Source organism: Mesoplodon densirostris, chromosome 8 (genome assembly GCF_025265405.1).
Source record: "Mesoplodon densirostris isolate mMesDen1 chromosome 8, mMesDen1 primary haplotype, whole genome shotgun sequence".
In the NCBI taxonomy this organism is placed as follows: Eukaryota; Metazoa; Chordata; class Mammalia; order Artiodactyla; family Ziphiidae; genus Mesoplodon; species Mesoplodon densirostris.
The window spans coordinates 53225087-53238128 of NC_082668.1; the positions used below are offsets into that span (position 1 = coordinate 53225087).

The 13042-nt window shown below is 35.5% G+C and overlaps 1 pseudogene; it reads left to right on the forward strand.

Annotated features, from left to right (window-relative positions):
- The window catches only part of LOC132494738 (coiled-coil domain-containing protein 150-like), a 170210-nt pseudogene that overhangs the window by 86749 nt on the left and 70419 nt on the right, over positions 1-13042 (forward strand).

Genomic DNA, 13042 nt, shown 5'->3' on the forward strand with positions numbered 1-13042 from the left:
GTAAAACTTAAAACTGTAAAACTTCTGAAACATAGGATGAAACCATTGTGATCTTGGATTACACTAAGATTTCTTAGATTTGACATCAAAAGCATGATCCATAAAGGAAAAAAAGGTAACATTGACAACGTATGCTCTTCAAAGACATTGTTAAGAAAATGAAAAGCTACAGGCTGGGGGAAAAAAAAACATTTTCAAATCACATATCTGATAAAGGTCTTGTCTCCACAGTTTATTAAAAACTCTCCAAACTCACTAAGAAGGAAAAACAATCCGAAAAAAAACGGTGCAAAGTATTTTATTTATTTGGTGAACACACGTTTCACCAAAAAAGATATACGGATGATAAATAAGCACCTGAAAAGATGTTAAACATCAGTCGTTAGGGAAATGCAAATTAAAACTGCAGTGAGGTACTACCACACACTATTAGGATGTCTAAGATTGAAAAACTGATTACCCCAAGTGTTAGTGAAGATGTGGAGGAACTCTCATACCTTGCTGAAGGGAATGTAAAATCACTCAGCCACTCTGGAAAATAGTTTGGTAGTTTCTTTAAAAGTGAGACATACTACTACCATACAACCCAGCCAGTCCACTGCTATGCATTCACCAAAGATAAATGAAAGCATATATCTACACGAAGATCTGTATACAACTGCCCAGAGCAGCTGTACTTGTAACAGCTTAAAACTGGAACAACTCCAGTGTTCAGCAGAACACTATTCAGCAACAGAAAGGAAGAACTATTGATATATAAAGAAGAGTGAGTGAATCTCACAATAATTGTGCTGAGTGGAAAATCATTCAAAAATGAGTACATCAACTATGATTTCATTTATATAAAATCCTAGGAAATAAAAGTGAATTGATTGTGACAGAAAACAGGTCAGTGGTAGCCTTGGGTGGATGTGTAGGAACAGGGAGATATAGAAGTGGGGGAAATTACAAAAAGGCATAAGGGAACTTTGGGGATAATGGAAGTGTTCATTATCATGATTATGGTTTATACATATATCAAAATTGTACACTTTAAATATTCATAGCTTATTGTATTTCAACTATATCTCAGTAAGGCTGTTTTTAAAAATGTGAATGTATTATACTAAAATTAATTATTTTTAAATGTTTAAAATAACATTCTTGAAATGACAAAAACAGTAGCGATAGAGAACAAATTACTGGTTGCCAGGGGACATGGGATGAGTTTGGGGGAGGGTGTGAACACAGAGAAGTAGCACAAGTGAGTTGTTTGCGGCAGTGGAGCAGTTCTGTATCTTGGTTGTCGTGATCACAGGAATATGTGCATGGGGTCAGATTACATAGAGCTATGTGCATGTGTGCATACACAGATGAATGCAGGTTAAAAAAAATGGTGAAGGGCTTCCCTGGTGGCGCAGTGGTTGAGAGTCCGCCTGCCGACGCAGGGAACGCGGGTTCGTGCCCCGGTCCGGGAAGATGCCACATGCCGCGGAGCGGCTGGGCCCGTGAGCCATGGCCGCTGAGCCTGCGTGTCCAGAGCCTGTGCTCCGCAACGGGAGAGGCCACAACAGTGAGAGGCCCACGTACCACACACACACACACACACACACACACACACACACACAAAGTTCCTTTTCATCCATTTCTTAGATGTCTCACAGTTTCTATAGTGTTATGTTTTTATAGTTTTATATTAGAGAATATATGTAAGGGGCAATATTAGGGTAGGAGATTAAGTACAGACTACTGTGTATAAAATAAGCTACAAGGATATATTGTACATTACATGGAATATAGCCGATATTTTATAATAACTCTAAATGGAGTATAATCTTTAAAAATTGTGAATCCCTATGTTGTATAGTTGAAACTTACATAATATTATAAATCAACTCTACCTCAATTTTTAAAAATATGTATCTATATATATTTAGATCATTTGAAACAGTAGGAGGATATGACCTTGACCTAAATACTGGTATTTCCGAGACTGCCTGGTAAGCTAGCTGTGGAAGCTACTTGGATTTTAATGACACAGGAACATCAGATCTCTGAGGGCAGCAGGATTTATTTGCTTCTGTGTTCTTCCCCATTTCAGTGTCCTGAATTAGAAATTCTTCCAAAAAAGAAACCCAGTATAAAAAGTAAAGTGCTTTATAGATGAGAACATGCCATCTGACAAGTTTCAGGGCATTTTATTGAGTACTCTGAGGCTGGGGGTAGCGTAAGTTACCTGAGAAATATTGTGGAATAAGGATATTCTGTGTTTTGTTTGAAGAGAGGCAAATCGAAAATTCTTGAGTGTTCATCAGTATTTTCCACTGAGTTCTAAGGTTAACAGCAGTTTGCTTACGTTTAAAATGAGAATAAGTGTTGCATCAATACCTCTCTTTAGAGGCAGCCATTCTAATTCTGAACCTTAAGTGAATACACTTAAGGGGGAGCCATGGAACATGTTTTATACTGTACACTGTGGAAAAGAGCACCAGAAACAGGCAAAGATGAGAAAAAGGATTCTGCTGATGGAACAAGAGAGATTTCCTAAGACAAAATGTGTTTTCATGTAGCCTTTCTAAAAAAAACGAAGTATTAGCACTCAAATTTTAGCAGCTCTTGAAAACAATCAGTGGCTACAACCAAGAGGAGTTTGCCCTTCAGAGGTGGGAAACAAGAAAAGATACTGAGAGAGGAAAAGGTTGATTTAAATTAAAAATTTTGGATGAATTTTTTTCTGATTCAGAGATAAGCTCAGTAATGTTAATTGTCGATTTGTATTGAGAGGGTTGGGAATAAGAGGAAGAAAATGTAGAAAAACACACAAGTTGGAGATTTGTGAGTAACTATTAATGATTTTATTCCCCCAAATCATCTTTTCTTTAAAGTGAAAGATGTGAGTAGTCAGCTTTATGAGTTAGTTTTCAAATATAATTCAGCCTATAAGAATTCTGTTAATTCAACTTTCGTAATTCTCTGTGGGTAAACACAAGACTCTTGTCTCCTTACATATGGACAATTCTAATTATCCGTACTCAGAAAGGGTTTTGAATACTAGATACCACAATTTCTTTAAAATTGAAATATTTTACCCACAAAGTCTCACTGTTATATTCATGAGTCATGTTAATTTGGAGTTTCCATAAATGCTACAAACCAAATGAATTATCTCAGTACATGTATAGGGCTATAGCCTATTTTATTTGTTGAAATAGCTATTTTAGTTGAAATAGCATCATTAGAAAAACAGGATCGCTTTTTACAAGTTTTAAGGGTTTTCTGTGATTTTTTTCTGCTAAACTTGTGACATCTTAATTTTTTCTGTTTTGGAGTGTGTGTGTGTATATATATATATATATTTCTTTAATGAGACTTGTTTTTTTATTCTTCTGTTTTCCCTCTAGATAAAAGTTAAGCAGCTAGAAGAACAACTACATTCTTTTACTGAAACCAGTTCACAGAACGACCATCTACGCAAGTTGAATAAGGCACTAGAGGGCAAATATGCTCAGGTGTGATGAATAGCTATAAAACAGATTGCTTCTATGTTGTTTTAATTAGCTTTTTAAGAATTTGGTGACTTTCTCCCCACCTCACCGTATGATCCCAGAAAGATGAATATTCTCTCACTTGACTCAATTTATCAAAAATATTTTAAACACCCTCGATGTACAAGGTTCCACTCAACCACAGAAGAGTTCATAAAGATGCCTGAAGCAGTATTGGGACATTCAACTTGCATGCTCTGATTGCAGGATTAGGAATGTACTCGGCAGACTTTATTATAGAATAGAAGGTTATGCCTTTCAGAAACAAAATAGATTGTATTGTGAGCATGCATAGGGAACATCATCATGATGAAAGCCTCGAGAATCTCTATCATAGAGGAAGTGATTTTTTTAATTTGAACCTTAAAACTTTTGGCAGAGGTGAGGAACAAGTATCTTTGGGTTTTTAATTACAGGCGAACGCAGAACTCATTGCCAACAAGATATACTTGCAATAGCGCACTTGAAAGAGGTATTAGTAGTGAAGGTGCTTACTTGTTAGCATGGTAGCTATTGAGACTGAGACTATTGAGACTATTAACAATGATTTACAAATTTATCACATGATTCATTTTTAATTTTTAACAGTGTAAGCATGTGTGACTTCTTTAACTATAACGTTTGTGTATGTCTACCCTTGGTAACCAAGCAACTAGAATGTGTCTTCAAATGGGTTCTAACAATCTGACTATACTGGTAAAGGGGACCTCATTAGATATGCTTTGTTTCTGCATGAGGACATACTTTACGCTAGTATTTTCTTCATTCTGAAAGCAAAGGAACACATTTTAAAGTATATTTTCCATCCCAGCTTCATTTAGAACGTTGTGTTGTTTCTCATAGTAAAGGGGGCACTCACTGAAAAATAATTCTAGGTTTAGTTGATTTTGTCTTTTTAAATTGCTGATGCTTCCAAGAAGGAGGAAGTCTCCAGAGAGGCCTGCATCTTCAAAATTACTTTAAAGCCACAGGCCCCGTGTCAACACTGTAAAGGAACGAAGTTCATCAGTTGTTTTGCCCAGTGTTAGGCCAAACCCTACACACCATGTGACCTTTGCACCTACCCTGACTTCTGTGAGGTCTTCTCAGGAGATTGGAGACTCTGGGATCTCTCTAAAGACTCTTTTGAATGCCATTAAAACCATGGAGGGAAGACTGGAAGGTAAAATAGACATTCTTGCCTCAAGACCATTAAAAAATGATGAGTCACCAAATTTTCTTCACCGGGATTCGGTAAGTGAAGGCCACAAATTAAATCATAAGGAAATTTCAGATTTATACAACAATGAAGAAAAGTAGTAACATCTAGAAAGATAACGTTTGGAGGTGTGAGTAACAACAAGGAAAGAACTTCTTCACAAACAGCAAAAACTGATGATGTAGATCAAAACCATCATTCTGGCTATTGCATACTTAGTTTTTGATTTGGACACAGAAATGTCATATTTGGCTTAAGAGTAACCATTGAGATTTTTAATCTAATTTTCACTTTAAAAATTAATGCTAATAGTCTTAACATTTACAGTAAAATGGGTAAAGCCTGATTTTCAAGTAGAAATACATAAATAGAAGCCCTGAGAACTTGAACACTGGAAACTACTTCCCAAAGAAAACTTACTAGAGCATCCATCTTTGTTTGGTATTTAAAAATAGAAAGTACTATAACTTGTCTTCTAGAGTTAACTACAATTTAGACCCTTTCTGTAAGCACTTTTGCTAGTGGCCTTTTCATTTTTTATAAATAATTTATAAGCACTGGTAAAATTATAAAAACTATATTCTTCCTAATGTGCTTTTCTAGAACAAAATCCAATAGGCTTTCAAAACCTTATAAGTGAGCATCTTTTGTACTATTCTTGAATCCTTACAGAAGACGTTAAAGTATTTTTAACGTTACAGGTTAAAAGTTATAAGGAAGTATAATATTGAGGAAGATGTGGGGAAAAGGCATTCTTCTTTGCTGCTGTTTGGAGTGCCCTTTTCCTGTGGAGGACAATTTGGCTTTGTTTATCACTTTACACCCACAGTTGTACTCTTTCCTACAGATACACTAGCTTGTACATAAGACATGTTTACAAGGTTACTTTCTGAAGTATTGTTTGTTATTAGCAAAAGACTAGAAACAACCAAAATTCCATCAGTAAGAGGCTGGCTAAATAAATCATGGTATATCCATAGTTTGGAATACTGTTTGAAGATATATTTATCTTAATCATAGCATATCTATTATTAGGTTAAAACAGTCCAGGTTCAGAAGAGCATACAGAGTATTTTACTATTTGTGTGCAAAAGGGTTGGGGCGATGAAGTCTACATATGTATTCACTTTTGAATAGAGTCTCTCTAAAATGAATCGTGATAAATGGGCAACATTATTTTCGAGGAAGGAAACTGGGTGGCTGGGAGATTTTTCACTTTATCCTTTTGTACCTTAAGAGTAATGTGAATGTGCTACCCATCCAGAAAAATTTTATGAACATTTTATTTTCAACAGAAGTAAAAGTAGAGAAAGGATGGTCTTTTCAACAAATGTGCTAGAGCAATTGGGTATCATATGCAGAAACAAAAAAACAAAATACCTTTGATCCATACCTCTTACCATATATAAAAATTAACTCAAAATGGATGAAAGCCCTAAAGGTAAAACTTAAAACTGTAAAACTTCTGAAACATAGGATGAAACTATTGTGATCTTGGATTACACTAAGATTTCTTAGATTTGACATCAAAAGCATGATCCATAAAGGAAAAAAAGGTAACATTGACAACGTATGCTCTTCAAAGATATTGTTAAGAAAATGAAAAGCTACAGGCTGGGGGAAAAAAAAACATTTTCAAATCACATATCTGATAAAGGTCTTGTCTCCACAGTTTATTAAAAACTCTCCAAACTCACTAAGAAGGAAAAACAATCCGAAAAAAAACGGTGCAAAGTATTTTATTTATTTGGTGAACACACGTTTCACCAAAAAAGATATACGGATGATAAATAAGCACCTGAAAAGATGTTAAACATCAGTCATTAGGGAAATGCAAATTAAAACTGCAGTGAGGTACTACCACACACTATTAGGATGTCTAAGATTGAAAAACTGATTACCCCAAGTGTTAGTGAAGATGTGGAGGAACTCTCATACCTTGCTGAAGGGAATGTAAAATCACTCAGCCACTCTGGAAAATAGTTTGGTAGTTTCTTTAAAAGTGAGACATACTACTACCATACAACCCAGCCAGTCCACTCCTATGCATTCACCAAAGATAAATGAAAGCATATATCTACACGAAGATCTGTATACAACTGCCCAGAGCAGCTGTACTTGTAACAGCTTAAAACTGGAACAACTCCAGTGTTCAGCAGAACACTATTCAGCAACAGAAAGGAAGAACTATTGATATATAAAGAAGAGTGAGTGAATCTCACAATAATTGTGCTGAGTGGAAAATCATTCAAAAATGAGTACATCAACTATGATTTCATTTATATAAAATCCTAGGAAATAAAAGTGAATTGATTGTGACAGAAAACAGGTCAGTGGTAGCCTTGGGTGGATGTGTAGGAACAGGGAGATATAGAAGTGGGCGAAATTACAAAAAGGCATAAGGGAACTTTGGGGATAATGGAAGTGTTCATTATCATGATTATGGTTTATACATATATCAAAATTGTACACTTTAAATATTCATAGCTTATTGTATTTCAACTATATCTCAGTAAGGCTGTTTTTAAAAATGTGAATGTATTATACTAAAATTAATTATTTTTAAATGTTTAAAATAACATTCTTGAAATGACAAAAACAGTAGCGATAGAGAACAAATTACTGGTTGCCAGGGGACATGGGATGAGTTTGGGGGAGGGTGTGAACACAGAGAAGTAGCACAAGTGAGTTGTTTGCGGCAGTGGAGCAGTTCTGTATCTTGGTTGTCGTGATCACAGGAATATGTGCATGGGGTCAGATTACATAGAGCTATGTGCATGTGTGCATACACAGATGAATGCAGGTTAAAAAAAATGGTGAAGGGCTTCCCTGGTGGCGCAGTGGTTGAGAGTCCGCCTGCCGACGCAGGGGACGCGGGTTCGTGCCCCGGTCCGGGAAGATGCCACATGCCGCGGAGCGGCTGGGCCCGTGAGCCATGGCCGCTGAGCCTGCGTGTCCGGAGCCTGTGCTCCGCAACGGGAGAGGCCACAACAGTGAGAGGCCCACGTACCACACACACACACACACACACACACACACACACACACACACACACACACACACACACACAAAGTTCCTTTTCATCCATTTCTTAGGTGTCTCACAGTTTCTATAGTGTTATGTTTTTATAGTTTTATATTAGAGAATATATGTAAGGGGCAATATTAGGGTAGGAGATTAAGTACAGACTACTGTGTATAAAATAAGCTACAAGGATATATTGTACATTACATGGAATATAGCCGATATTTTATAATAACTCTAAATGGAGTATAATCTTTAAAAATTGTGAATCCCTATGTTGTATAGTTGAAACTTACATAATATTATAAATCAACTCTACCTCAATTTTTAAAAATATGTATCTATATATATTTAGATCATTTGAAACAGTAGGAGGATATGACCTTGACCTAAATACTGGTATTTCCGAGACTGCCTGGTAAGCTAGCTGTGGAAGCTACTTGGATTTTAATGACACAGGAACATCAGATCTCTGAGGGCAGCAGGATTTATTTGCTTCTGTGTTCTTCCCCATTTCAGTGTCCTGAATTAGAAATTCTTCCAAAAAAGAAACCCAGTATAAAAAGTAAAGTGCTTTATAGATGAGAACATGCCATCTGACAAGTTTCAGGGCATTTTATTGAGTACTCTGAGGCTGGGGGTAGCGTAAGTTACCTGAGAAATATTGTGGAATAAGGATATTCTGTGTTTTGTTTGAAGAGAGGCAAATCGAAAATTCTTGAGTGTTCATCAGTATTTTCCACTGAGTTCTAAGGTTAACAGCAGTTTGCTTACGTTTAAAATGAGAATAAGTGTTGCATCAATACCTCTCTTTAGAGGCAGCCATTCTAATTCTGAACCTTAAGTGAATACACTTAAGGGGGAGCCATGGAACATGTTTTATACTGTACACTGTGGAAAAGAGCACCAGAAACAGGCAAAGATGAGAAAAAGGATTCTGCTGATGGAACAAGAGAGATTTCCTAAGACAAAATGTGTTTTCATGTAGCCTTTCTAAAAAAAACGAAGTATTAGCACTCAAATTTTAACAGCTCTTGAAAACAATCAGTGGCTACAACCAAGAGGAGTTTGCCCTTCAGAGGTGGGAAACAAGAAAAGATACTGAGAGAGGAAAAGGTTGATTTAAATTAAAAATTTTGGATGAATTTTTTTCTGATTCAGAAATAAGCTCAGTAATGTTAATTGTCGATTTGTATTGAGAGGGTTGGGAATAAGAGGAAGAAAATGTAGAAAAACACACAAGTTGGAGATTTGTGAGTAAATATTAATGATTTTATTCCCCCAAATCATCTTTTCTTTAAAGTGAAAGATGTGAGTAGTCAGCTTTATGAGTTAGTTTTCAAATATAATTCAGCCTATAAGAATTCTGTTAATTCAACTTTCGTAATTCTCTGTGGGTAAACACAAGACTCTTGTCTCCTTACATATGGACAATTCTAATTATCCGTACTCAGAAAGGGTTTTGAATACTAGATACCACAATTTCTTTAAAATTGAAATATTTTACCCACAAAGTCTCACTGTTATATTCATGAGTCATGTTAATTTGGAGTTTCCATAAATGCTACAAACCAAATGAATTATCTCAGTACATGTATAGGGCTATAGCCTATTTTATTTGATGAAATAGCTATTTTAGTTGAAATAGCATCATTAGAAAAACAGGATCGCTTTTTACAAGTTTTAAGGGTTTTCTGTGATTTTTTTCTGCAAAACTTGTGACATCTTAATTTTTTCTGTTTTGGAGTGTGTGTGTGTATATATATATATATATTTCTTTAATGAGACTTGTTTTTTTATTCTTCTGTTTTCCCTCTAGATAAAAGTTAAGCAGCTAGAAGAACAACTACATTCTTTTACTGAAACCAGTTCACAGAACGACCATCTACGCAAGTTGAATAAGGCACTAGAGGGCAAATATGCTCAGGTGTGATGAATAGCTATAAAACAGATTGCTTCTATGTTGTTTTAATTAGCTTTTTAAGAATTTGGTGACTTTCTCCCCACCTCACCGTATGATCCCAGAAAGATGAATATTCTCTCACTTGACTCAATTTATCAAAAATATTTTAAACACCCTCGATGTACAAGGTTCCACTCAACCACAGAAGAGTTCATAAAGATGCCTGAAGCAGTATTGGGACATTCAACTTGCATGCTCTGATTGCAGGATTAGGAATGTACTCGGCAGACTTTATTATAGAATAGAAGGTTATGCCTTTCAGAAACAAAATAGATTGTATTGTGAGCATGCATAGGGAACATCATCATGATGAAAGCCTCGAGAATCTCTATCATAGAGGAAGTGATTTTTTTAATTTGAACCTTAAAACTTTTGGCAGAGGTGAGGAACAAGTATCTTTGGGTTTTTAATTACAGGCGAACGCAGAACTCATTGCCAACAAGATATACTTGCAATAGCGCACTTGAAAGAGGTATTAGTAGTGAAGGTGCTTACTTGTTAGCATGGTAGCTATTGAGACTGAGACTATTGAGACTATTAACAATGATTTACAAATTTATCACATGATTCATTTTTAATTTTTAACAGTGTAAGCATGTGTGACTTCTTTAACTATAACGTTTGTGTATGTCTACCCTTGGTAACCAAGCAACTAGAATGTGTCTTCAAATGGGTTCTAACAATCTGACTATACTGGTAAAGGGGACCTCATTAGATATGCTTTGTTTCTGCATGAGGACATACTTTACGCTAGTATTTTCTTCATTCTGAAAGCAAAGGAACACATTTTAAAGTATATTTTCCATCCCAGCTTCATTTAGAACGTTGTGTTGTTTCTCATAGTAAAGGGGGCACTCACTGAAAAATAATTCTAGGTTTAGTTGATTTTGTCTTTTTAAATTGCTGATGCTTCCAAGAAGGAGGAAGTCTCCAGAGAGGCCTGCATCTTCAAAATTACTTTAAAGCCACAGGCCCCGTGTCAACACTGTAAAGGAACGAAGTTCATCAGTTGTTTTGCCCAGTGTTAGGCCAAACCCTACACACCATGTGACCTTTGCACCTACCCTGACTTCTGTGAGGTCTTCTCAGGAGATTGGAGACTCTGGGATCTCTCTAAAGACTCTTTTGAATGCCATTAAAACCATGGAGGGAAGACTGGAAGGTAAAATAGACATTCTTGCCTCAAGACCATTAAAAAATGATGAGTCACCAAATTTTCTTCACCGGGATTCGGTAAGTGAAGGCCACAAATTAAATCATAAGGAAATTTCAGATTTATACAACAATGAAGAAAAGTAGTAACATCTAGAAAGATAACGTTTGGAGGTGTGAGTAACAACAAGGAAAGAACTTCTTCACAAACAGCAAAAACTGATGATGTAGATCAAAACCATCATTCTGGCTATTGCATACTTAGTTTTTGATTTGGACACAGAAATGTCATATTTGGCTTAAGAGTAACCATTGAGATTTTTAATCTAATTTTCGCTTTAAAAATTAATGCTAATAGTCTTAACATTTACAGTAAAATGGGTAAAGCCTGATTTTCAAGTAGAAATACATAAATAGAAGCCCTGAGAACTTGAACACTGGAAACTACTTCCCAAAGAAAACTTACTAGAGCATCCATCTTTGTTTGGTATTTAAAAATAGAAAGTACTATAGCTTGTCTTCTAGAGTTAACTACAATTTAGACCCTTTCTGTAAGCACTTTTGCTAGTGGCCTTTTCATTTTTTATAAATAATTTATAAGCACTGGTAAAATTATAAAAACTATATTCTTCCTAATGTGCTTTTCTAGAACAAAATCCAATAGGCTTTCAAAACCTTATAAGTGAGCATCTTTTGTACTATTCTTGAATCCTTACAGAAGACGTTAAAGTATTTTTAACGTTACAGGTTAAAAGTTGTAAGGAAGTATAATATTGAGGAAGATGTGGGGAAAAGGCATTCTTCTTTGCTGCTGTTTGGAGTGCCCTTTTCCTGTGGAGGACAATTTGGCTTTGTTTATCACTTTACACCCACAGTTGTACTCTTTCCTACAGATACACTAGCTTGTACATAAGACATGTTTACAAGGTTACTTTCTGAAGTATTGTTTGTTATTAGCAAAAGACTAGAAACAACCAAAATTCCATCAGTAAGAGGCTGGCTAAATAAATCATGGTATATCCATAGTTTGGAATACTGTTTGAAGATATATTTATCTTAATCATAGCATATCTATTATTAGGTTAAAACAGTCCAGGTTCAGAAGAGCATACAGAGTATTTTACTATTTGTGTGCAAAAGGGTTGGGGCGATGAAGTCTACATATGTATTCACTTTTGAATAGAGTCTCTCTAAAATGAATCGTGATAAATGGGCAACATTATTTTCGAGGAAGGAAACTGGGTGGCTGGGAGATTTTTCACTTTATCCTTTTGTACCTTAAGAGTAATGTGAATGTGCTACCCATCCAGAAAAATTTTATGAACATTTTATTTTCAACAGAAGTAAAAGTAGAGAAAGGATGGTCTTTTCAACAAATGTGCTAGAGCAATTGGGTATCATATGCAGAAACAAAAAAACAAAATACCTTTGATCCATACCTCTTACCATATATAAAAATTAACTCAAAATGGATGAAAGCCCTAAAGGTAAAACTTAAAACTGTAAAACTTCTGAAACATAGGATGAAACCATTGTGATCTTGGATTACACTAAGATTTCTTAGATTTGACATCAAAAGCATGATCCATAAAGGAAAAAAAGGTAACATTGACAACGTATGCTCTTCAAAGACATTGTTAAGAAAATGAAAAGCTACAGGCTGGGGGAAAAAAAAACATTTTCAAATCACATATCTGATAAAGGTCTTGTCTCCACAGTTTATTAAAAACTCTCCAAACTCACTAAGAAGGAAAAACAATCCGAAAAAAAACGGTGCAAAGTATTTTATTTATTTGGTGAACACACGTTTCACCAAAAAAGATATACGGATGATAAATAAGCACCTGAAAAGATGTTAAACATCAGTCATTAGGGAAATGCAAATTAAAACTGCAGTGAGGTACTACCACACACTATTAGGATGTCTAAGATTGAAAAACTGATTACCCCAAGTGTTAGTGAAGATGTGGAGGAACTCTCATACCTTGCTGAAGGGAATGTAAAATCACTCAGCCACTCTGGAAAATAGTTTGGTAGTTTCTTTAAAAGTGAGACATACTACTACCATACAACCCAGCCAGTCCACTCCTATGCATTCACCAAAGATAAATGAAAGCATATATCTACACGAAGATCTGTATACAACTGCCCAGAGCAGCTGTACTTGTAACAGCTTAAAAC